Source organism: Oncorhynchus gorbuscha, linkage group LG05, assembly GCF_021184085.1.
Source record: "Oncorhynchus gorbuscha isolate QuinsamMale2020 ecotype Even-year linkage group LG05, OgorEven_v1.0, whole genome shotgun sequence".
Classification (NCBI taxonomy): Eukaryota; Metazoa; Chordata; class Actinopteri; order Salmoniformes; family Salmonidae; genus Oncorhynchus; species Oncorhynchus gorbuscha.
In genome coordinates, this window is record NC_060177.1 from 24,640,744 (window position 1) to 24,667,724 (window position 26,981).

The 26,981-nt window shown below is 44.3% G+C and overlaps 8 non-coding genes and 1 pseudogene across 8 annotated transcripts; 1 reads left to right on the top strand and 8 right to left on the bottom strand.

Moving 5' to 3' along the window:
* The window catches only part of LOC124034854, a 16,170-nt pseudogene extending 7,533 nt beyond the window's left edge, over positions 1-8,637 (top strand).
* A 3,510-nt stretch (positions 8,638-12,147) lies between these two features.
* Positions 12,148-12,220, bottom strand: trnar-acg. Its single transcript has one exon. It is a non-coding gene; the product is annotated as a tRNA-Arg (tRNA).
* Positions 12,221-15,554: 3,334 nt separating this feature from the next.
* trnar-acg lies at positions 15,555-15,627 on the bottom strand. Its single transcript has one exon. It is a non-coding gene; the product is annotated as a tRNA-Arg (tRNA).
* A 1,631-nt stretch (positions 15,628-17,258) lies between these two features.
* On the bottom strand, positions 17,259-17,331 carry trnar-acg. The gene has a single exon. It is a non-coding gene; the product is annotated as a tRNA-Arg (tRNA).
* Positions 17,332-18,962: 1,631 nt separating this feature from the next.
* trnar-acg lies at positions 18,963-19,035 on the bottom strand. The gene has a single exon. It is a non-coding gene; the product is annotated as a tRNA-Arg (tRNA).
* A 1,628-nt stretch (positions 19,036-20,663) lies between these two features.
* On the bottom strand, positions 20,664-20,736 carry trnar-acg. The gene has a single exon. It is a non-coding gene; the product is annotated as a tRNA-Arg (tRNA).
* A 1,629-nt stretch (positions 20,737-22,365) lies between these two features.
* On the bottom strand, positions 22,366-22,438 carry trnar-acg. The gene has a single exon. It is a non-coding gene; the product is annotated as a tRNA-Arg (tRNA).
* Positions 22,439-24,068: 1,630 nt separating this feature from the next.
* On the bottom strand, positions 24,069-24,141 carry trnar-acg. Its single transcript has one exon. It is a non-coding gene; the product is annotated as a tRNA-Arg (tRNA).
* A 1,629-nt stretch (positions 24,142-25,770) lies between these two features.
* Positions 25,771-25,843, bottom strand: trnar-acg. Its single transcript has one exon. It is a non-coding gene; the product is annotated as a tRNA-Arg (tRNA).
* Positions 25,844-26,981: the final 1,138 nt, after the last annotated feature.

Here is a 26,981-nt window from a genome sequence, read left to right on the forward strand (position 1 = left end):
GGTCTGATGAAACAAAAATAGAACTGTTTGGCCATAATGACCATCGTTATGTTTGGAGGAAAAATGGAGAGGCTGGAGTGATGGTTGCTGATAATGGGCCTCTGTACGCATATGCAGATATTCCATAATAAATCTGCCGTTTCCAGCTACAATAGTCATTTACAACATCAACGATGTCTACACTGTATTTCTGATCAATTTGATGTTATTTTTAATGGACAATTAATGTGCTTTTCTTTAAAAAACAAAGACATTTGTAAGTGACCCCAAACTTTTGAACGGTAGTGAATATTTCAATCATTGGTGGAAATCCACCAGAGATGAATTCAATTGGTTAATATCTATTTATAGGGGCTGTGCTTATTTTCTGAATGCCCGAGTGCATGTTGTTCAAGTAATAACTCTCCTATTTGGGTCAAAATGGTGACTGTAAAATGACCAATTCTGATAGTAAAGATACTAACAGTGCTAGTTAGATAAAATAGATTACTGTTGTGAAGGGTCTACTACAATACTATCATTGTTGTGGCTGAAGTGACAACAATGTAGAGAGAGAGTTTGGCAAAAATAAAACAAACACTGTGCATATAAAAGATAAACAAATATTTCAAAAAATAGGTATAAAAGATTCATATGAATATAAAATATACAAAAAATACAGTAAGTTGTATGAACAAAACAAATCTACCATCTCTAAGGGCTGTTTCCCAACTCATATTTCTAGCAATCACAAATGAAAGCTGGATTACATCATCACCACAAAAAGTAATACTGTATATTGGGAAGTGTCTCTAGTCTAGTGTCCACTCATGGTCAAACTAGACAAGGAATACACAGATTCTAGTCACAAGTTAACACTTACTAGAACAAAAAATCAATGCAGTGGGTGAGTGGACATGGGGAATCAATTCCTAAATCAATGCAGTGGGTGAGTGGACATGGGGAATCAATTCCTAAATCAATGCAGTGGGTGAGTGGACATGGGGAATCAATTCCTAAATCAATGCAGTGGGTGAGTGGACATGGGGAATCAATTCCTAAATCAATGCAGTGGGTGAGTGGACATGGGGAATCAATTCCTAAATCAATGCAGTGGGTGAGTGGACATGGGGAATCAATTCCTAAATCAATGCAGTGGGTGAGTGGACATGGGGAATCAATTCCTAAATCAATGCAGTGGGTGAGTGGACATGGGGAATCAATTCCTAAATCAATGCAGTGGGTGAGTGGACATGGGGAATCAATTCCTAAATCAATGCAGTGGGTGAGTGGACATGGGGAATCAATTCCTAAATCAATGCAGTGGGTGAGTGGACATGGGGAATCAATTCCTAAATCAATGCAGTGGGTGAGTGGACATGGGGAATCAATTCCTAAATCAATGCAGTGGGTGAGTGGACATGGGGAATCAATTCCTAAATCAATGCAGTGGGTGAGTGGACATGGGGAATCAATTCCTAAATCAATGCAGTGGGTGAGTGGACATGGGGAATCAATTCCTAAATCAATGAGATTGAATCCTGTGCTGTTCAATAATCCGGTATGTATGAAATGCACATGCATGACAATGCTTGTTCTACCACTCTATACACAATAATCTGCTGTTGTACTTCAAAACACATAAATGTCAAATATAAAATCCTCAAACATTATACCTTTTTTCCTCTGTTATTACTCTGCATTGACCATGTTTGTATTTTTTAAACATTTGTAGTGGACCCGAAGCCTGTCCTGAGAATGAAGATGCCTCACATTACCAGCACAGTCTTCAAACTCTACTCTGATGGTGCTAAAGACATGGAGGACTGGTGCACGGTGGAGGCTTTCAGACCTCATACTCAGACCTCCTGTGGTTTCAACAGCAGTCATCCATTCATTATCATCACCCACAGATGGTCGGTACGGCCTGTTCTCTCCACTCCTCCTGGCTCAACTAGTGATGACACGTACACAACATGGCCATTGGCTCCTATGTAAAACACATCACAAATGGACGGTAGATGATATACAGTGGAGGGCCAGATATAATATGGTGGCAGTTCTCCTTATTTTACTCAGTTGTTGTTCTGCACTTCAGATGCAGGCCGGTAAAATGTGATGGAAACTGTAGTAAATTGGGGGGGAATGAAGTTCTATAGATTTGCTATGGTCCCTTACAACAAAACGTGAGCCAAATGAGTAGGGTTGCAAAGCTACAGGTGAATTACAAAGTTACCAGAATCTTCTATCATTTTGGTAACTTTTATAAATGTACTCATATATAGAATACATGTTTTATATTTGTGTCCATATTATCCATGAGTTTCAAGAATTATAAAAAAAAATATGAAAGAAGCATCTAATCAGCAATGACATTATTTTTCAATTAACTCTGCAACTCTTCCAACTATTTATTTTTTTCACAACTGCTACCAGTTTGGCGACAAAATACATATTGACATATTTAAATAAATAAAAGCATGTAAAAATTTTAATAAAATGATATTTCATGCTGAAACCCTCATATTAAACACCAATGGTATTCACTAAGTTTATGGTTTAAATGTATGATAATGTTTAACAGGTTTGTATTTTAAAACTATGTTATTTGATTATTTGATATATCTGACGTGTGATAAGGCCACATAGAGAGACAGAAATAATTATGTACACCTGTGATAATCTGGAGTACCCAAAAAGGCCACTAGATGTCATCTGATAAAATTCCCCCCAAAAACATTGAAAGTTACCAAAATTCTGTGATTTTACTGGTAAACGTAGAAGGATTCCAGTAAGATACCTTCCCTTTGCAACCCTACAAATGAGACTAAAACCCATTTCTCCTTTTCCAAGATAAACGCTCTGATGGAGAGCTGGGTGCCCGTTCTTGCTTCTGCTCTGAAGACCAGTCTTGGAGATGTCAATGTGATCGTCACTGACTGGCTTTTACAGGCCAATATGAACTACCCTAACGCAGCCCAGAACACTAGGGCAGTGGGGAAAGACGTAGCATTCCTGCTACAGTGGCTGCAGGTGAGAATCAGAAAAGTGTTCAACGTGTTCAACAAGGACTGTCATTGCAAAGTACTGTTTGTGTGACAGAAATGTGAAGACAAGTTCTTTAGGAGATATAATGTTTCCTACAAAAGACAATAATGCCACATCACCTTCTTTTTACATCAACACTAAAATAGTGATCTTTGTGTGTCAGGAGTTTTACCAGTTTCCTGCAGAGAAAGTTCATCTGATTGGATACAGTCTTGGTGCTCACATCTCTGGATTTGCTGGAAGCTACCTGGGAGGACCTGGAAAGATTGGACGAATCACTGGTGAGACTTTCTACTCTCTGTAAATATTTTGTCACACCATTTCCTGGCTAAATAATGCATTAGAGTACAATTCTTGTAGAAGTATCCAAGTCTAATGGCACTCTGGTGAAAAGCCTGAGATCCTTTGTGTTTCTTTGTACAGGTCTGGATCCAGCAGGTCCCCTGTTTGAGGGCATGGCAGCATCAGACAGACCTACACTCAAGAACGCATGGGGCTGAGTGTGGGTATCAAGCAGCCTGTGGCACATGTTGACTTCTACCCCAACGGGGGTGACTTCCAACCAGGATGCCACCCTTTCCACAGCTTAATGGAACACATCGCCTTGCATGGAATCAATGGTGAGTCTGTCACAGTGGTGGAGTGGGGAAGGGAGGTATATTAAGGGGAAGAGCTATTTTTGATCAAAGTAAACCATTACCATTTACCTTGCAGAGAGGCACAAACTAAAATAATAAAGCAGTATTGTGTGAAAGCAGTGCCTCATCTTATATTCACGCTGCTCTGCTGAATATGAATAGAATTCCCAATAGTCAGAAATAAGTGGTGGTGGGATTTCAGGGGATTCAATCAAAACGTTTTTTTTCCTTACATGAAAGACAGAAGCACATTAAAGCATCTGTCATCCTCATGAGTTAATTAGCCAAATACGTCTCCCTCAGCCCTGTCCATCTACTCTGCATTCTGCCTCCAGGCTATGATGAGAACTCCTCAGGAGAAGCAGGCCCGAAGACAGGTCTCAGATCAGTCTGCTCACAGACATAAAGAGGTAGACAGGCCTTTTTACCCAGAGAAGTGACAGGATATCATCTGCTTTCGGGATAATGACCAATCCCCAAATAATGACCAACTAAAAAGTATAATCAGGATCTTGTTAAGGCGTAGTCTGTATTCTGAGGAGAGGAACAGATTGAAGGCTGGAACAGATACAGTTCTGAATAGCCTCAGTTCCAGTTCGTTTAACCAGGGCTAGAATGATGCAGTGACCTGATCACAAAGGGAAATTTGAGTCCAAAGTTTGAATGCTCATTCATATGTGTTACAGTCTTATTACCTGCCCCTTTTAAAATTCCACTCACATTTCCACTTTTTCTCTCCTAGGTTTTGAGCAGACAGTGAAATGTGCCCATGAGCGTTCAGTCTACCTGTTCATCGACTCCTTTCTGAACAAAGACAAGGAGATCCTGGCCTACAGATGCAGTGATGACAATGCCTTTGAGAAGGGTACCTGTCTGGACTGCCACAAGAACAAATGCAACACGCTGGGCTATAACGTCAGGAGGGTGCGCAGTGCCGCCGGCAAGAAGCTCTACCACAAGACCCGCTCTCACATGCCCTACAAACGTAAGTGCACACAATGGTGTCCCATGTCCCTTACAGACAAAACCCACTCTTCCATGTACTTAGGAAATACTGTAGCATGTCAGAACTCCTTCCGTAACAAGCAGGAAAACGTGTAGTTGTCACAGGCAGGAGCCTAGAGTAATACATGTTAAATTAATGGCATTGTACTGTACTGTACAAAACCAGGAATAACATTTTGCATAAGAGCTTTCTGGAACACGAGTCCATGGTCAATAACTTTTAAAGTCTCATGGGAAGAGACAAGCAGGGCATTGTAGGCATGTTACATTGCTTGATGCAAGACCATATTAGTTTGATGCAAAGACCATATTAGTTGGAACAAACTTTGGTCAATATATGCCATGACAAGGTCTCACTAGGAAATAAGATTCTAGGGTCTATTTCAGATCAAGGGGACAGTTTTTGGTATCTGTATAAGCACTTTGTGACATCTGCTGATGTAAAAAGGGCTTTATAAAATACACTTGATTGATTGATATGATGAGGTAAAGTCTCTGGAACTTTGGTAAGGGTGTGGTGACAGGAGCTTGGAAATCTGAGACTGTGGCTTTATTGAAAAAGACTTAATCTGCTGTGAAGCACAGCCAATAAGAGCCACTTTAAAGTTTCTCTAGTTAAAGTCCTATCCCAGTCTCCTTTTCAACCTTTATTTAACTAGGTAAGTTAGTTAAGATGAAATTCTTATTTACAATGACAGCCAACCAGAGAACAGTGGGTTAACTATGTTGTTCCGGAGCAGAAAGAGAAATGTTTACCTTATCAGCTCGGTGATTCGATCCAACAACCTTTTGGGTACTGACCCAACGCTCAAACTACTAGGCTACTTGCCGCTGCCATCAACACCATCCTGACATCAACACCATCCTGACATCAACACCATCCTGACATCAACACCATCCTGACATCAACACCAACCTGTCGACAACATCATCCTGACACCAACATCATCCTGACATCAACACCATCCTGACACCAACAACATCCTGACATCAACACCATCCTGACACCAACATCATCCTGACACCAACATCATCCTGACATCAACACCATCCTGACACCAACAACATCCTGACATCAACACCATCCTGACATCAACACCATCCTGACATCAACACCATCCTGACATCAACACCATCCTGACATCAACACCAACCTGCCGACAACATCATCCTGACACCAACATCATCCTGACACCAACAACATCCTGACATCAACACCATCCTGACATCAACACCATCCTGACATCAACACCATCCTGACATCAACACCAACCTGCCGACAACATCATCCTGACACCAACATCATCCTGACACCAACAACATCCTGACATCAACACCATCCTGACATCAACACCATCCTGACATCAACACCAACCTGCCGACAACATCATCCTGACACCAACAACATCCTGACATCAACACCAACCTGCCGAAAACACCATCCTGACATCAACAACATCCTGACATTAACACCAACCTGACAACAACACCATCCTGACAACAACACCATCCTGACACCAACAACATTCTGACACCAACAACATCCTGACATCAACATCAACCTGACAACAACACCATCCTGACAACAACACCATCCTGACATCAACACCAACCTGACAACAACACCATCCTGACAACAACACCATCCTGACAACAACACCATCCTGACACCAACCACAAGCTTCGGGGTCTGGAAAGTGTTGCTACAGCATATTACAACACTGCACTCATCTCTATCACACACATAGACAGACACTACCTAACGGTGAGATGCATGCGTGTGTACAGCAGGCTTTGCAGGTATGTGTGGAGTTTGTGTGCGTGTGGGTGTGAGACGGCATGTGTGTGTGAGCAGTAGGTGAGTCTGTAACAGTAGCTGGTGTGTGTTATGTCAGGGTGTGTGTCGGTCTGTGTGTTGGGTGGTGTGTCAGTGTGTGTGTAGGGTGTGTAGGTGTGTGTTATGTCAGGGTGTATGTAAGCGTGTGTGTAGGATGTGTAGGTGTCTATAAGTATAACATTCTCTACCGTCTCTCCACTGGCCTCTCTGATTAGAGCATGAAACTCTGCCTCCTGCCAGTCTGGCCCCACCCAGAAGCTGATTTCATAAACAAAGCTCTGTGGAAACAGGGAGAAGGGATGGAACGGTTGCTCTGGCAATGGGCAGGAAGGGGTTGAGGAAGCGGGGGTCAGGTGACCAGAGCAGGCGCCAGTCAGGCAGGGAGTAGACCAGTGACGCCAGGAGGTCAAGGTTCAGACACACACTGACATCGTCAGTGAGGACATCAGCCCACAGCCAGTCAAGCTGTCTCATTGGCTCGGCCGCCAGCCACAGAGACCCCTGCTCCTCAGCCAGGGAAAGCCCGTAGGGGGTCAACAGATGCTCCAGACTCCACCCCAGGTCAGGGATTGACTGAGAGGCTTTGAGCCATGCTCCCCAGAGGAGGAGCTGGTGGAAGGCAGGCGGGGACCAGGGACTGATGTGAACTCTCTGGAAGACAAGGCCGCTAACACCATGCAGAACCTCCTCTCTCTGTATTCTCTCTCCTCTCTCAGTATCTCCATCTGAGGCAGTAGAGAAGGACGCAGAACGTATCCCCCAACACCTACACATTCCTCTCCCTCACCGACACACTCCTTTCCACGGCTGCTACAGTCTCTCTCCCTTCCCTCATCCTCTGAGTCATAGGTTATGTGTGTGTCTGCCAGTAAGTCCACTAGTGTCTATGTGTTTGTGATCATCCGAGGGTGTGTGTGTATGGTGTGTGTGTGGGGGGTGTAGCCAGTAGCAATGTGTGTGTGTGTGTCTTGTATTTCAGGGCAACAGGAATTTAGTCTCTGGGGGGAGGAGTGTATGAGCAAGGGGAGGGGCTATGTAACCATGGAGACAGGCCACTCCCTCTCCAGGGCCTGAACCAGAAAGTCCTGAACCAACCTGACGGGATGATTAGAACTAGAGGAGAGAAAATCCCTATGTATGTAATGTGATAGTTCAGCAGGTATGTGGTAGATCAGTGTGTGTCCTCCCAGAATGCGCTTAATTTATCACCTGATTTACTTAACAAAAGGCACATCTTAATATGTGGTCCAAGTATCCTCATGACATGGCAAAAGTTGGGGTGTGGGTCTTTCGTATTTTGTTCTCTATTACTCCTCTATTGTTCCCTCAAGTAAGGGGGAGGCCGATGACACCATAGGGCACCATCAGACCAACTCCTTGAATGGCCTACTCCTTGAAGTTTGCAGTTTTGTCTAGAAAACACTATTTTGCTTAAAACATAATTTGTTTACCCTTAAGTGATTACTGTATTTATAAGTGGGATATTATTTTTCAACAGGAAAAGTAAAAAAATATCTGGAGTGCGTCTTTAAGTATTGTAGCTGTGGCCCTGATATGAGCTGAGTTTTCATGCAGACAGTACACTGGGGCAAAAGTGTTCAAGTCTCTACATGCAGTGCCAAGTGAATGTCTACACACCCCTTGCACAGTCTTCGAATTTTGCTGCCTTAAAATTACATCTAAAAAGTGATTAAATTCTATTTTTTTTTTACTCCACATTTTCAAAGTGAAAGAATATTTAAGAACATTTTCCAAATTAATAAAAAAATATTAAAAAATGAAGATGTCTTGATTGTGTATGTCTTCACATCCCAGAGTTATACTTGGTGGAAACACCTTGGCAGCCATCACAGCTGTTAATCATTTTGAATAAGATTCTACCAACTTCGCACAACTCTTAGAGGGCAACATACATCCATTGTTTTTGACAGAACTGCTCAAACTCAGTAAACTTGTTTGGGAATCATTGATGGACAGAAATATTTAAACTTTGTCTTTGATTTTCAAGCCAATTTAAGTTAGAACGTAGACTGGACAAGGAACGTTCAACACCTCTGGAAAATCTATTCTGGTGTGTCTTTGGCATTAACATTTGTGTGACATTTGTGTGTTATATATTCAGAAAACTGACACAGGGTTTCCGCTAACTTTTTATCTGAGCTTTGCTGCTTTCATATGTCTTTTGATCCTGACAAACTCCCCAGTCCCTGCAGGTGACAAACATACCCATAACATGATGATGCCAAATATATATTGGGTGTTCCTGAATGGTCCAGTCTCAGCCCTGACTTAAATCTGCTTGAAAATCAGAGACAAGGTTTGAATATTTCTGCCCATCAATGATTCCCATCCTAATTTACTGAGCCTGAGCAATTCTGACAAAATAACTATATGATGCCATAGGAGCTGTGCAAGGTTGGTAGAATCTTATTAAAAATTATTCACAGCTGTAGCGGCTGTCAAAGGTGCTTCAACCAAGTAATAACTCTGGGGTGTGAAGACAATCGATGCATCTTAATTTTGTTTTACTAATTTAGAAGATTTTCTAGAATTAGATTGTGTAGCTCCATCTAATTGAATCCCTTTTTAGATTGAATTTTAAGTCTGTTAAATGTGAAGACTGTGCAAGGGGTCTGTAGACGTTCACTAGAGACTGCATCCAGTCAGCTCTCACTCTGCCCCTGTACAACGTAGAGCTTCCCCATGGGTAGCAATAATAGCAGTAGCAGTAATAGCAGTAATAGCAGTAGGGTAGCAGTAATGGAAGTACATGGAAACAGCTCATTCCTCTGAATGAAATAGGACTATAAATGGAGAGGGAGATATAAATAATTGATCTGTGTGTGCATCACAAAGGAACACTCTCCTTGCCAACCCACTGTACATTTTGATCCCATTCTGCTGTATATCGCCTTATGAATGATTCACGTGCATCTACACTAAGAGTAGAGAGTCACACTCTTGTTCCTCCCTACTGTCATAGCCGCTACACTTCTGGAGGGAGATGAAAATACTGTACTTCCTCACCCCCACCCCTGAATGTCCTTATAAAAGAGGCTACCCAGGACTATGGTTATTTCACATGCACAGCAGTTTCAGCTAACAAATAACAATTTCATTGTCAAACCTTTTTTCTGCTTTTCAGGTTCATTACTTGAGGTGAGAAGGGAACGGACCCACACTGAGAGCCCTGTCTGCTAACGTGCCCGTTTGGCTCGTTAGTCACCCAGCTATGAACTACCAGAGGGGCTCAACTCTCTCTGGGTGGCAAGGTTATCTAACACTAATTGTGATAAGGCACGCTGATGGCAGCCCTCGTTAAATAACAAGATTAAAGATAAATAAAGAATTAAATAGATAGTTAGTGAAAGGCACGTAATCCTAATGGGTATACACAGGCAGAGACAGGCTTGTGGGACATAGTGGAGTCTTGTCATAGTGCCCCCGTTCTGGAAAATACACTGTATGCTACATGAAGAGGATTTCCATGTCATGTTACATTGTAAATTCACTCATGCAAGAGCACATTATAAATATTAAAGGTTAAGGCTGTATAGGCACCACTGCATGTGCAGTATCCATTCCACCCCTCAGATGCTGTGCTATCAATATAAATCTTTCGAATAAGCACAATATACAAAATAACACAATAATCATGTATACTATGAGTTGATCAATATCAGCAGTGTACTGAACCACACAGTACAAGCATTTTTGTCTGTTTGAGGCCTACAGTACAGTACTTCCAAAAAGTACTATTTCAAAGGCAATTGACGCCCTCTAGGGTCTGAAATATGAAAGATACCTTGTGTTGATGTTTTTTTTTAAAGCATGTTACAGTTCTGGACATTGATTCCGCCTAATCCGAACGGTTGATGTTGCATAGAGCACACATTGACAAAGTATCGCTGATTTTCAAATCTCACTCAAAATGAACGAACTTGCCAGGAGTCGAACCTAGAATCTTCTGATCCGTAGTCAGACGCGTTAAACATTGCGCCACAAGACCGATACTAAATTCCCCCTAACTCTGCTGTAATTGGTCAATTCTGGATACATGGTAGCGGACGGTAATATGATTGGTTATTATGGTTATTAGGCGCATCAGATTTGCGGACATTGGGGGGATTCGAATCATCTGGGCCAGGCGCCCGGTTAGGGTGTTTGGCACCTGGTGAATTTTGGAATCGAACTGCTTCCCGGGCGTGAGCACCGTTCTAAGCCCCCGGCGAAGTCAGCTCAAAACAAAAGTGACGTAATTATGTATGTCGATTAATGAGTAGGATTCAGTGTTTTCACCTGCAAAAGTGATTGTTTTATTTGTTGAAAACGCGTTATCGGCCTTCCTAATGAAAACGACTTAGAAAATTCGAACATATATTTCATGGAAAAGTTACGTTGAATGTTTCTGGAACACGCACTATGCTGCCTTGTTGACAACATGATCGAGCGGTGAGGGCCCTCCTCGGCCGATAAAGCGTAACAAACTTAACATTTATAAATATTTGTATGAACATACCAAGATTGAACAACTGAGACATAAACTGAACAAGTTCCACAGACATGTGACTAACATAAATGGAATAACGTGTCCCTGAACAAAGGGGGGTGAAAATCAAAAGTAACAGTCAGTATCTGGTGTGGCCACCAGCTGCATTAAGAACTGCAGTGCATCTCCTCCTCATGGACTGCACCAGATTTGCCAGTTCTTGCGGTGAGATGTTACCCCACTCTTCCACCAAGGCAACTGCAAGTTCCCAGACATTTCTGGGGGGAATGGCCCTAGCCCTCACCCTCCGATCCAACAGGTCCTAGACGTGCTCAATAGGATTGAGGTGCGGGTTCTTCGCTGGCCATGGCAGAACACTGACATTCCTGTCTTGCAGGAAATCACACACAGAACGAGCAGTATGGCTGGTGGCATTGTCATGCTGGAGGGTCACGTCAGGATGAGCCTGCAGGAAGGGTACCACATGAGCGGGGAGGATGTCTTCCTTGTAACACACAGCATTGAGATTGCCTGCAATGACAAGCTCAGTCTGATGATGCTGTGACACACCGCCCCAGACCAGGACGTACCCTCCACCTCCATCCCGCTCCAGAGTACAGGCCTCGGTGTAACACTCATTCCTTCGACAATAAACGCATATCCGACCATCACCCCTGGTGAGACAAAACCGCAACTCGTCAATGAGGAGCACTTTTTGACAGTCCTGTCTGGTCCAACAAAGGTGGGTTTGTGCCCACGCAGATGAGCAGGGACCCTGGGCATCTTTCTTTTGGTGTTTTTCAGAGTCAGTAGAAAGGCCTCTTTAGTGTCCTAAGTTTTCAAAACTTCTTAATTGCCTACCATCTGTAAGCTGTTAGTGTCTTAATGATGTTCCACATATGCATGTTCATTAATTGTTTATGGTTCATTGAACACGCATGGGAAACAGTGTTTAATCCCATTAAAATGAAGATCTGTGAAGTTATTTGTATTTTTACAAATGATCTTTGAAAGACAAGGTCCTGAAAAAGGGAAGTTTCTTTTTTTGTGGGGGTTTATGAGGTATAAATTATTGGTGCATGTAGGCAAAGACACTCAGCACAAATTGAAAAGATATCGCTCATTTCCAAATCTCACTCAGACAAAATGCACGAGCTTGCCAGGAGTCGAACCTAGAATCTTCTGATCCGTAGTCAGACGCGTTATCCATTGCGCCACAAGCCCGATACTAAATTCACCCTAACTCTGCTGTAATTGGTCAATTCTGGATACTTTGTAGCAGACGGTAATATGATTGGTTATTATGGTTAAAAGGCGCATCAGATTTGCGGACATTGAGGGGATTCGAATCATCTGGGCCAGGCGCCCGGTTAGGGTGTTTGGCACCTGGTGAAATTTGGAATCGAACTGCTTCCCGGGCGTGAGCACCGTTCAAAGCCCCGGCGAAGTCGGCTCAAAACAAAAGTGACGTAATTATGTATGTCGATTAATGAGTAGGATTCAGTGTTTTCACCTGCAAAAGTGATTGTTTTATTTGTTGAAAACGCGTTATCGGCCTTCCCAATGAAAACGACTTAGAAAATTCGAACATATATTTCATGGAAAAGTTACGTTGAATGTTTCTGGAACACGCACTATGCTGCCTTGTTGACAACATGATCGAGCGGTGAGGGCCCTCCTCGGCCGATAAAGCGTAACAAACTTAACATTTATAAATATTTGTATGAACATACCAAGATTGAACAACTGAGACATAAACTGAACAAGTTCCACAGACATGTGACTAACATAAATGGAATAACGTGTCCCTGAACAAAGGGGGGTGAAAATCAAAAGTAACAGTCAGTATCTGGTGTGGCCACCAGCTGCATTAAGAACTGCAGTGCATCTCCTCCTCATGGACTGCACCAGATTTGCCAGTTCTTGCGGTGAGATGTTACCCCACTCTTCCACCAAGGCAACTGCAAGTTCCCAGACATTTCTGGGGGGAATGGCCCTAGCCCTCACCCTCCGATCCAACAGGTCCCAGACGTGCTCAATAGGATTGAGGTGCGGGTTCTTCGCTGGCCATGGCAGAACACTGACATTCCTGTCTTGCAGGAAATCACACACAGAACGAGCAGTATGGCTGGTGGCATTGTCATGCTGGAGGGTCACGTCAGGATGAGCCTGCAGGAAGGGTACCACATGAGCGGGGAGGATGTCTTCCTTGTAACACACAGCATTGAGATTGCCTGCAATGACAAGCTCAGTCTGATGATGCTGTGACACACCGCCCCAGACCAGGACGTACCCTCCACCTCCATCCCGCTCCAGAGTACAGGCCTCGGTGTAACACTCATTCCTTCGACAATAAACGCATATCCGACCATCACCCCTGGTGAGACAAAACCGCAACTCGTCAATGAAGAGCACTTTTTGACAGTCCTGTCTGGTCCAACAAAGGTGGGTTTGTGCCCACGCAGATGAGCAGGGACCCTGGGCATCTTTCTTTTGGTGTTTTTCAGAGTCAGTAGAAAGGCCTCTTTAGTGTCCTAAGTTTTCAAAACTTCTTAATTGCCTACCATCTGTAAGCTGTTAGTGTCTTAATGATGTTCCACATATGCATGTTCATTAATTCTTTATGGTTCATTGAACACGCATGGGAAACAGTGTTTAATCCCATTAAAATGAAGATCTGTGAAGTTATTTGTATTTTTACGAATTATCTTTGAAAGACAAGGTCCTGAAAAAGGGAAGTTTCTTTTTTTGTGGGGGTTTATGAGGTATAAATTATTGGTGCATGTAGGCAAAGTCACTCAGCACAAATTGAAAAGATATCGCTCATTTCCAAATCTCACTCAGACAAAAAGCACTAGCTTGCCAGGAGTCGAACCTAGAATCTTCTGATCCGTAGTCAGACGTGTTATCCATTGCGCCACAAGCCCGATACCAAATTCACCCTAACTCTGCTGTAATTGGTCAATTCTGGATACTTTGTAGCAGACGGTAATATGATTGGTTATTATGGTTATAAGGCGCATCAGATTTGAGGACATTGAGGGGATTCGAATCATCTGGGCCAGGCGCCCGGTTAGGGTGTTTGGCACCTGGTGAAATTTGGAATCGAACTGCTTCCCGGGCGTGAGCACCGTTCAAAGCCCCCGGCGAAGTCGGCTCAAAACAAAAGTGACGTAATTATGTATGTCGATTAATGAGTAGGATTCAGTGTTTTCACCTGCAAAAGTGATTGTTTTATTTGTTGAAAACGCGTTATCGGCCTTCCCAATGAAAACGACTTAGAAAATTCGAACATATATTTCATGGAAAAGTTACGTTGAATGTTTCTGGAACACGCACTATGCTGCCTTGTTGACAACATGATCGAGCGGTGAGGGCCCTCCTCGGCCGATAAAGCGTAACAAACTTAACATTTATAAATATTTGTATGAACATACCAAGATTGAACAACTGAGACATAAACTGAACAAGTTCCACAGACATGTGACTAACATAAATGGAATAACGTGTCCCTGAACAAAGGGTGGTGAAAATCAAAAGTAACAGTCAGTATCTGGTGTGGCCACCAGCTGCATTAAGAACTGCAGTGCATCTCCTCCTCATGGACTGCACCAGATTTGCCAGTTCTTGCTGTGAGATGTTACCCCACTCTTCCACCAAGGCAACTGCAAGTTCCCAGACATTTCTGGGGGGAATGGCCCTAGCCCTCACCCTCCGATCCAACAGGTCCCAGACGTGCTCAATAGGATTGAGGTGCGGGTTCTTCGCTGGCCATGGCAGAACACTGACATTCCTGTCTTGCAGGAAATCACACACAGAACGAGCAGTATGGCTGGTGGCATTGTCATGCTGGAGGGTCACGTCAGGATGAGCCTGCAGGAAGGGTACCACATGAGCGGGGAGGATGTCTTCCTTGTAACACACAGCATTGAGATTGCCTGCAATGACAAGCTCAGTCTGATGATGCTGTGACACACCGCCCCAGACCAGGACGTACCCTCCACCTCCATCCCGCTCCAGAGTACAGGCCTCGGTGTAACACTCATTCCTTCGACAATAAACGCATATCCGACCATCACCCCTGGTGAGACAAAACCGCAACTCGTCAATGAAGAGCACTTTTTGACAGTCCTGTCTGGTCCAACAAAGGTGGGTTTGTGCCCACGCAGATGAGCAGGGACCCTGGGCATCTTTCTTTTGGTGTTTTTCAGAGTCAGTAGAAAGGCCTCTTTAGTGTCCTAAGTTTTCAAAACTTCTTAATTGCCTACCATCTGTAAGCTGTTAGTGTCTTAATGATGTTCCACATATGCATGTTCATTAATTGTTTATGGTTCATTGAACACGCATGGGAAACAGTGTTTAATCCCATTAAAATGAAGATCTGTGAAGTTATTTGTATTTTTACGAATTATCTTTGAAAGACAAGGTCCTGAAAAAGGGAAGTTTCTTTTTTTGTGGGGGTTTATGAGGTATAAATTATTGGTGCATGTAGGCAAAGACACTCAGCACAAATTGAAAAGATATCGCTCATTTCCAAATCTCACTCAGACAAAATGCACGAGCTTGCCAGGAGTCGAACCTAGAATCTTCTGATCCGTAGTCAGACGCGTTATCCATTGCGCCACAAGCCCGATACTAAATTCACCCTAACTCTGCTGTAATTGGTCAATTCTGGATACTTTGTAGCAGACGGTAATATGATTGGTTATTATGGTTATAAGGCGCATCAGATTTGCGGACATTGAGGAGATTCGAATCATCTGGGCCAGGCGCCCGGTTAGGGTGTTCGGCACCTGGTGAAATTTGGAATCGAACTGCTTCCCGGGCGTGAGCACCGTTCAAAGCCCCCGGCGAAGTCGGCTCAAAACAAAAGTGACGTAATTATGTATGTCGATTAATGAGTAGGATTCAGTGTTTTCACCTGCAAAAGTGATTGTTTTATTTGTTGAAAACGCGTTATCGGCCTTCCCAATGAAAACGACTTAGAAAATTTGAACATATATTTCATGGAAAAGTTACGTTGAATGTTTCTGGAACACGCACTATGCTGCCTTGTTGACAACATGATCGAGCGGTGAGGGCCCTCCTCGGCCGATAAAGCGTAACAAACTTAACATTTATAAATATTTGTATGAACATACCAAGATTGAACAACTGAGACATAAACTGAACAAGTTCCACAGACATGTGACTAACATAAATGGAATAACGTGTCCCTGAACAAAGGGGGGTGAAAATCAAAAGTAACAGTCAGTATCTGGTGTGGCCACCAGCTGCATTAAGAACTGCAGTGCATCTCCTCCTCATGGACTGCACCAGATTTGCCAGTTCTTGCTGTGAGATGTTACCCCACTCTTCCACCAAGGCAACTGCAAGTTCCCAGACATTTCTGGGGGGAATGGCCCTAGCCCTCACCCTCCGATCCAACAGGTCCCAGACGTGCTCAATAGGATTGAGGTGCGGGTTCTTCGCTGGCCATGGCAGAACACTGACATTCCTGTCTTGCAGGAAATCACACACAGAACGAGCAGTATGGCTGGTGGCATTGTCATGCTGGAGGGTCACGTCAGGATGAGCCTGCAGGAAGGGTACCACATGAGCGGGGAGGATGTCTTCCTTGTAACACACAGCATTGAGATTGCCTGCAATGACAAGCTCAGTCTGATGATGCTGTGACACACCGCCCCAGACCAGGACGTACCCTCCACCTCCATCCCGCTCCAGAGTACAGGCCTCGGTGTAACACTCATTCCTTCGACAATAAACGCATATCCGACCATCACCCCTGGTGAGACAAAACCGCAACTCGTCAATGAAGAGCACTTTTTGACAGTCCTGTCTGGTCCAACAAAGGTGGGTTTGTGCCCACGCAGATGAGCAGGGACCCTGGGCATCTTTCTTTTGGTGTTTTTCAGAGTCAGTAGAAAGGCCTCTTTAGTGTCCTAAGTTTTCAAAACTTCTTAATTGCCTACCATCTGTAAGCTGTTAGTGTCTTAATGATGTTCCACATATGCATGTTCATTAATTGTTTATGGTTCATTGAACACGCATGGGAAACAGTGTTTAATCCCATTAAAATGAAGATCTGTGAAGTTATTTGTATTTTTACGAATTATCTTTGAAAGACAAGGTCCTGAAAAAGGGAAGTTTCTTTTTTTGTGGGGGTTTATGAGGTATAAATTATTGGTGCATGTAGGCAAAGACACTCAGCACAAATTGAAAAGATATCGCTCATTTCCAAATCTCACTCAGACAAAATGCACGAGCTTGCCAGGAGTCGAACCTAGAATCTTCTGATCCGTAGTCAGACGCGTTATCCATTGCGCCACAAGCCCGATACTAAATTCACCCTAACTCTGCTGTAATTGGTCAATTCTGGATTCTTTGTAGCAGACGGTAATATGATTGGTTATTATGGTTATAAGGCGCATCAGATTTGCGGACATTGAGGAGATTCGAATCATCTGGGCCAGGCGCCCGGTTAGGGTGTTCGGCACCTGGTGAAATTTGGAATCGAACTGCTTCCCGGGCGTGAGCACCGTTCAAAGCCCCCGGCGAAGTCGGCTCAAAACAAAAGTGACGTAATTATGTATGTCGATTAATGAGTAGGATTCAGTGTTTTCACCTGCAAAAGTGATTGTTTTATTTGTTGAAAACGCGTTATCGGCCTTCCCAATGAAAACGACTTAGAAAATTTGAACATATATTTCATGGAAAAGTTACGTTGAATGTTTCTGGAACACGCACTATGCTGCCTTGTTGACAACATGATCGAGCGGTGAGGGCCCTCCTCGGCCGATAAAGCGTAACAAACTTAACATTTATAAATATTTGTATGAACATACCAAGATTGAACAACTGAGACATAAACTGAACAAGTTCCACAGACATGTGACTAACATAAATGGAATAACGTGTCCCTGAACAAAGGGGGGTGAAAATCAAAAGTAACAGTCAGTATCTGGTGTGGCCACCAGCTGCATTAAGAACTGCAGTGCATCTCCTCCTCATGGACTGCACCAGATTTGCCAGTTCTTGCGGTGAGATGTTACCCCACTCTTCCACCAAGGCAACTGCAAGTTCCCAGACATTTCTGGGGGGAATGGCCCTAGCCCTCACCCTCCGATCCAACAGGTCCCAGACGTGCTCAATAGGATTGAGGTGCGGGTTCTTCGCTGGCCATGGCAGAACACTGACATTCCTGTCTTGCAGGAAATCACACACAGAACGAGCAGTATGGCTGGTGGCATTGTCATGCTGGAGGGTCACGTCAGGATGAGCCTGCAGGAAGGGTACCACATGAGCGGGGAGGATGTCTTCCTTGTAACACACAGCATTGAGATTGCCTGCAATGACAAGCTCAGTCTGATGATGCTGTGACACACCGCCCCAGACCAGGACGTACCCTCCACCTCCATCCCGCTCCAGAGTACAGGCCTCGGTGTAACACTCATTCCTTCGACAATAAACGCATATCCGACCATCACCCCTGGTGAGACAAAACCGCAACTCGTCAATGAGGAGCACTTTTTGACAGTCCTGTCTGGTCCAACAAAGGTGGGTTTGTGCCCACGCAGATGAGCAGGGACCCTGGGCATCTTTCTTTTGGTGTTTTTCAGAGTCAGTAGAAAGGCCTCTTTAGTGTCCTAAGTTTTCAAAACTTCTTAATTGCCTACCATCTGTAAGCTGTTAGTGTCTTAATGATGTTCCACATATGCATGTTCATTAATTGTTTATGGTTCATTGAACACGCATGGGAAACAGTGTTTAATCCCATTAAAATGAAGATCTGTGAAGTTATTTGTATTTTTACGAATTATCTTTGAAAGACAAGGTCCTGAAAAAGGGAAGTTTCTTTTTTTGTGGGGGTTTATGAGGTATAAATTATTGGTGCATGTAGGCAAAGACACTCAGCACAAATTGAAAAGATATCGCTCATTTCCAAATCTCACTCAGACAAAATGCACGAGCTTGCCAGGAGTCGAACCTAGAATCTTCTGATCCGTAGTCAGACGCGTTATCCATTGCGCCACAAGCCCGATACTAAATCCACCCTAACTCTGCTGTAATTGGTCAATTCTGGATACTTTGTAGCAGACGGTAATATGATTGGTTATTATGGTTATAAGGCGCATCAGATTTGCGGACATTGAGGGATTCGAATCATCTGGGCCAGGCGCCCGGTTAGGGTGTTTGGCACCTGGTGAAATTTGGAATCGAACTGCTTCCCGGGCGTGAGCACCGTTCAAAGCCCCGGCGAAGTCGGCTCAAAACAAAAGTGACGTAATTATGTATGTCGATTAATGAGTAGGATTCAGTGTTTTCACCTGCAAAAGTGATTGTTTTATTTGTTGAAAACGCGTTATCGGCCTTCCCAATGAAAACGACTTAGAAAATTTGAACATATATTTCATGGAAAAGTTACGTTGAATGTTTCTGGAACACGCACTATGCTGCCTTGTTGACAACATGATCGAGCGGTGAGGGCCCTCCTCGGCCGATAAAGCGTAACAAACTTAACATTTATAAATATTTGTATGAACATACCAAGATTGAACAACTGAGACATAAACTGAACAAGTTCCACAGACATGTGACTAACATAAATGGAATAACGTGTCCCTGAACAAAGGGGGGTGAAAATCAAAAGTAACAGTCAGTATCTGGTGTGGCCACCAGCTGCATTAAGAACTGCAGTGCATCTCCTCCTCATGGACTGCACCAGATTTGCCAGTTCTTGCGGTGAGATGTTACCCCACTCTTCCACCAAGGCAACTGCAAGTTCCCAGACATTTCTGGGGGGAATGGCCCTAGCCCTCACCCTCCGATCCAACAGGTCCCAGACGTGCTCAATAGGATTGAGGTGCGGGTTCTTCGCTGGCCATGGCAGAACACTGACATTCCTGTCTTGCAGGAAATCACACACAGAACGAGCAGTATGGCTGGTGGCATTGTCATGCTGGAGGGTCACGTCAGGATGAGCCTGCAGGAAGGGTACCACATGAGCGGGGAGGATGTCTTCCTTGTAACACACAGCATTGAGATTGCCTGCAATGACAAGCTCAGTCTGATGATGCTGTGACACACCGCCCCAGACCAGGACGTACCCTCCACCTCCATCCCGCTCCAGAGTACAGGCCTCGGTGTAACACTCATTCCTTCGACAATAAACGCATATCCGACCATCACCCCTGGTGAGACAAAACCGCAACTCGTCAATGAGGAGCACTTTTTGACAGTCCTGTCTGGTCCAACAAAGGTGGGTTTGTGCCCACGCAGATGAGCAGGGACCCTGGGCATCTTTCTTTTGGTGTTTTTCAGAGTCAGTAGAAAGGCCTCTTTAGTGTCCTAAGTTTTCAAAACTTCTTAATTGCCTACCATCTGTAAGCTGTTAGTGTCTTAATGATGTTCCACATATGCATGTTCATTAATTGTTTATGGTTCATTGAACACGCATGGGAAACAGTGTTTAATCCCATTAAAATGAAGATCTGTGAAGTTATTTGTATTTTTACGAATTATCTTTGAAAGACAAGGTCCTGAAAAAGGGAAGTTTCTTTTTTGTGGGGGTTTATGAGGTATAAATTATTGGTGCATGTAGGCAAAGACACTCAGCACAAATTGAAAAGATATCGCTCATTTCCAAATCTCACTCAGACAAAATGCACGAGCTTGCCAGGAGTCGAACCTAGAATCTTCTGATCCGTAGTCAGACGCGTTATCCATTGCGCCACAAGCCCGATACTAAATCCACCCTAACTCTGCTGTAATTGGTCAATTCTGGATACTTTGTAGCAGACGGTAATATGATTGGTTATTATGGTTATAAGGCGCATCAGATTTGCGGACATTGAGGGGATTCGAATCATCTGGGCCAGGCGCCCGGTTAGGGTGTTTGGCACCTGGTGAAATTTGGAATCGAACTGCTTCCCGGGCGTGAGCACCGTTCAAAGCCCCGGCGAAGTCGGCTCAAAACAAAAGTGACGTAATTATGTATGTCGATTAATGAGTAGGATTCAGTGTTTTCACCTGCAAAAGTGATTGTTTTATTTGTTGAAAACGCGTTATCGGCCTTCCCAATGAAAACGACTTAGAAAATTTGAACATATATTTCATGGAAAAGTTACGTTGAATGTTTCTGGAACACGCACTATGCTGCCTTGTTGACAACATGATCGAGCGGTGAGGGCCCTCCTCGGCCGATAAAGCGTAACAAACTTAACATTTATAAATATTTGTATGAACATACCAAGATTGAACAACTGAGACATAAACTGAACAAGTTCCACAGACATGTGACTAACATAAATGGAATAACGTGTCCCTGAACAAAGGGGGGTGAAAATCAAAAGTAACAGTCAGTATCTGGTGTGGCCACCAGCTGCATTAAGAACTGCAGTGCATCTCCTCCTCATGGACTGCACCAGATTTGCCAGTTCTTGCGGTGAGATGTTACCCCACTCTTCCACCAAGGCAACTGCAAGTTCCCAGACATTTCTGGGGGGAATGGCCCTAGCCCTCACCCTCCGATCCAACAGGTCCCAGACGTGCTCAATAGGATTGAGGTGCGGGTTCTTCGCTGGCCATGGCAGAACACTGACATTCCTGTCTTGCAGGAAATCACACACAGAACGAGCAGTATGGCTGGTGGCATTGTCATGCTGGAGGGTCACGTCAGGATGAGCCTGCAGGAAGGGTACCACATGAGCGGGGAGGATGTCTTCCTTGTAACACACAGCATTGAGATTGCCTGCAATGACAAGCTCAGTCTGATGATGCTGTGACACACCGCCCCAGACCAGGACGTACCCTCCACCTCCATCCCGCTCCAGAGTACAGGCCTCGGTGTAACACTCATTCCTTCGACAATAAACGCATATCCGACCATCACCCCTGGTGAGACAAAACCGCAACTCGTCAATGAGGAGCACTTTTTGACAGTCCTGTCTGGTCCAACAAAGGTGGGTTTGTGCCCACGCAGATGAGCAGGGACCCTGGGCATCTTTCTTTTGGTGTTTTTCAGAGTCAGTAGAAAGGCCTCTTTAGTGTCCTAAGTTTTCAAAACTTCTTAATTGCCTACCATCTGTAAGCTGTTAGTGTCTTAATGATGTTCCACATATGCATGTTCATTAATTGTTTATGGTTCATTGAACACGCATGGGAAACAGTGTTTAATCCCATTAAAATGAAGATCTGTGAAGTTATTTGTATTTTTACGAATTATCTTTGAAAGACAAGGTCCTGAAAAAGGGAAGTTTCTTTTTTGTGGGGGTTTATGAGGTATAAATTATTGGTGCATGTAGGCAAAGACACTCAGCACAAATTGAAAAGATATCGCTCATTTCCAAATCTCACTCAGACAAAATGCACGAGCTTGCCAGGAGTCGAACCTAGAATCTTCTGATCCGTAGTCAGACGCGTTATCCATTGCGCCACAAGCCCGATACTAAATTCACCCTAACTCTGCTGTAATTGGTCAATTCTGGATACTTTGTAGCAGACGGTAATATGATTGGTTATTATGGTTATAAGGCGCATCAGATTTGCGGACATTGAGGGGATTCGAATCATCTGGGCCAGGCGCCCGGTTAGGGTGTTTGGCACCTGGTGAAATTTGGAATCGAACTGCTTCCCGGGCGTGAGCACCGTTCAAAGCCCCGGCGAAGTCGGCTCAAAACAAAAGTGACGTAATTATGTATGTCGATTAATGAGTAGGATTCAGTGTTTTCACCTGCAAAAGTGATTGTTTTATTTGTTGAAAACGCGTTATCGGCCTTCCCAATGAAAACGACTTAGAAAATTTGAACATATATTTCATGGAAAAGTTACGTTGAATGTTTCTGGAACACGCACTATGCTGCCTTGTTGACAACATGATCGAGCGGTGAGGGCCCTCCTCGGCCGATAAAGCGTAACAAACTTAACATTTATAAATATTTGTATGAACATACCAAGATTGAACAACTGAGACATAAACTGAACAAGTTCCACAGACATGTGACTAACATAAATGGAATAACGTGTCCCTGAACAAAGGGGGGTGAAAATCAAAAGTAACAGTCAGTATCTGGTGTGGCCACCAGCTGCATTAAGAACTGCAGTGCATCTCCTCCTCATGGACTGCACCAGATTTGCCAGTTCTTGCGGTGAGATGTTACCCCACTCTTCCACCAAGGCAACTGCAAGTTCCCAGACATTTCTGGGGGGAATGGCCCTAGCCCTCACCCTCCGATCCAACAGGTCCCAGACGTGCTCAATAGGATTGAGGTGCGGGTTCTTCGCTGGCCATGGCAGAACACTGACATTCCTGTCTTGCAGGAAATCACACACAGAACGAGCAGTATGGCTGGTGGCATTGTCATGCTGGAGGGTCACGTCAGGATGAGCCTGCAGGAAGGGTACCACATGAGCGGGGAGGATGTCTTCCTTGTAACACACAGCATTGAGATTGCCTGCAATGACAAGCTCAGTCTGATGATGCTGTGACACACCGCCCCAGACCAGGACGTACCCTCCACCTCCATCCCGCTCCAGAGTACAGGCCTCGGTGTAACACTCATTCCTTCGACAATAAACGCATATCCGACCATCACCCCTGGTGAGACAAAACCGCAACTCGTCAATGAGGAGCACTTTTTGACAGTCCTGTCTGGTCCAACAAAGGTGGGTTTGTGCCCACGCAGATGAGCAGGGACCCTGGGCATCTTTCTTTTGGTGTTTTTCAGAGTCAGTAGAAAGGCCTCTTTAGTGTCCTAAGTTTTCAAAACTTCTTAATTGCCTACCATCTGTAAGCTGTTAGTGTCTTAATGATGTTCCACATATGCATGTTCATTAATTGTTTATGGTTCATTGAACACGCATGGGAAACAGTGTTTAATCCCATTAAAATGAAGATCTGTGAAGTTATTTGTATTTTTACGAATTATCTTTGAAAGACAAGGTCCTGAAAAAGGGAAGTTTCTTTTTTTGTGGGGGTTTATGAGGTATAAATTATTGGTGCATGTAGGCAAAGACACTCAGCACAAATTGAAAAGATATCGCTCATTTCCAAATCTCACTCAGACAAAATGCACGAGCTTGCCAGGAGTCGAACCTAGAATCTTCTGATCCGTAGTCAGACGCGTTATCCATTGCGCCACAAGCCCGATACTAAATTCACCCTAACTCTGCTGTAATTGGTCAATTCTGGATACTTTGTAGCAGACGGTAATATGATTGGTTATTATGGTTATAAGGCGCATCAGATTTGCGGACATTGAGGGGATTCGAATCATCTGGGCCAGGCGCCCGGTTAGGGTGTTTGGCACCTGGTGAAATTTGGAATCGAACTGCTTCCCGGGCGTGAGCACCGTTCAAAGCCCCGGCGAAGTCGGCTCAAAACAAAAGTGACGTAATTATGTATGTCGATTAATGAGTAGGATTCAGTGTTTTCACCTGCAAAAGTGATTGTTTTATTTGTTGAAAACGCGTTATCGGCCTTCCCAATGAAAACGACTTAGAAAATTTGAACATATATTTCATGGAAAAGTTACGTTGAATGTTTCTGGAACACGCACTATGCTGCCTTGTTGACAACATGATCGAGCGGTGAGGGCCCTCCTCGGCCGATAAAGCGTAACAAACTTAACATTTATAAATATTTGTATGAACATACCAAGATTGAACAACTGAGACATAAACTGAACAAGTTCCACAGACATGTGACTAACATAAATGGAATAACGTGTCCCTGAACAAAGGGGGGTGAAAATCAAAAGTAACAGTCAGTATCTGGTGTGGCCACCAGCTGCATTAAGAACTGCAGTGCATCTCCTCCTCATGGACTGCACCAGATTTGCCAGTTCTTGCGGTGAGATGTTACCCCACTCTTCCACCAAGGCAACTGCAAGTTCCCAGACATTTCTGGGGGGAATGGCCCTAGCCCTCACCCTCCGATCCAACAGGTCCCAGACGTGCTCAATAGGATTGAGGTGCGGGTTCTTCGCTGGCCATGGCAGAACACTGACATTCCTGTCTTGCAGGAAATCACACACAGAACGAGCAGTATGGCTGGTGGCATTGTCATGCTGGAGGGTCACGTCAGGATGAGCCTGCAGGAAGGGTACCACATGAGCGGGGAGGATGTCTTCCTTGTAACACACAGCATTGAGATTGCCTGCAATGACAAGCTCAGTCTGATGATGCTGTGACACACCGCCCCAGACCAGGACGTACCCTCCACCTCCATCCCGCTCCAGAGTACAGGCCTCGGTGTAACACTCATTCCTTCGACAATAAACGCATATCCGACCATCACCCCTGGTGAGACAAAACCGCAACTCGTCAATGAGGAGCACTTTTTGACAGTCCTGTCTGGTCCAACAAAGGTGGGTTTGTGCCCACGCAGATGAGCAGGGACCCTGGGCATCTTTCTTTTGGTGTTTTTCAGAGTCAGTAGAAAGGCCTCTTTAGTGTCCTAAGTTTTCAAAACTTCTTAATTGCCTACCATCTGTAAGCTGTTAGTGTCTTAATGATGTTCCACATATGCATGTTCATTAATTGTTTATGGTTCATTGAACACGCATGGGAAACAGTGTTTAATCCCATTAAAATGAAGATCTGTGAAGTTATTTGTATTTTTACGAATTATCTTTGAAAGACAAGGTCCTGAAAAAGGGAAGTTTCTTTTTTGTGGGGGTTTATGAGGTATAAATTATTGGTGCATGTAGGCAAAGACACTCAGCACAAATTGAAAAGATATCGCTCATTTCCAAATCTCACTCAGACAAAATGCACGAGCTTGCCAGGAGTCGAACCTAGAATCTTCTGATCCGTAGTCAGACGCGTTATCCATTGCGCCACAAGCCCGATACTAAATCCACCCTAACTCTGCTGTAATTGGTCAATTCTGGATACTTTGTAGCAGACGGTAATATGATTGGTTATTATGGTTATAAGGCGCATCAGATTTGCGGACATTGAGGGGATTCGAATCATCTGGGCCAGGCGCCCGGTTAGGGTGTTTGGCACCTGGTGAAATTTGGAATCGAACTGCTTCCCGGGCGTGAGCACCGTTCAAAGCCCCGGCGAAGTCGGCTCAAAACAAAAGTGACGTAATTATGTATGTCGATTAATGAGTAGGATTCAGTGTTTTCACCTGCAAAAGTGATTGTTTTATTTGTTGAAAACGCGTTATCGGCCTTCCCAATGAAAACGACTTAGAAAATTTGAACATATATTTCATGGAAAAGTTACGTTGAATGTTTCTGGAACACGCACTATGCTGCCTTGTTGACAACATGATCGAGCGGTGAGGGCCCTCCTCGGCCGATAAAGCGTAACAAACTTAACATTTATAAATATTTGTATGAACATACCAAGATTGAACAACTGAGACATAAACTGAACAAGTTCCACAGACATGTGACTAACATAAATGGAATAACGTGTCCCTGAACAAAGGGGGGTGAAAATCAAAAGTAACAGTCAGTATCTGGTGTGGCCACCAGCTGCATTAAGAACTGCAGTGCATCTCCTCCTCATGGACTGCACCAGATTTGCCAGTTCTTGCGGTGAGATGTTACCCCACTCTTCCACCAAGGCAACTGCAAGTTCCCAGACATTTCTGGGGGGAATGGCCCTAGCCCTCACCCTCCGATCCAACAGGTCCCAGACGTGCTCAATAGGATTGAGGTGCGGGTTCTTCGCTGGCCATGGCAGAACACTGACATTCCTGTCTTGCAGGAAATCACACACAGAACGAGCAGTATGGCTGGTGGCATTGTCATGCTGGAGGGTCACGTCAGGATGAGCCTGCAGGAAGGGTACCACATGAGCGGGGAGGATGTCTTCCTTGTAACACACAGCATTGAGATTGCCTGCAATGACAAGCTCAGTCTGATGATGCTGTGACACACCGCCCCAGACCAGGACGTACCCTCCACCTCCATCCCGCTCCAGAGTACAGGCCTCGGTGTAACACTCATTCCTTCGACAATAAACGCAT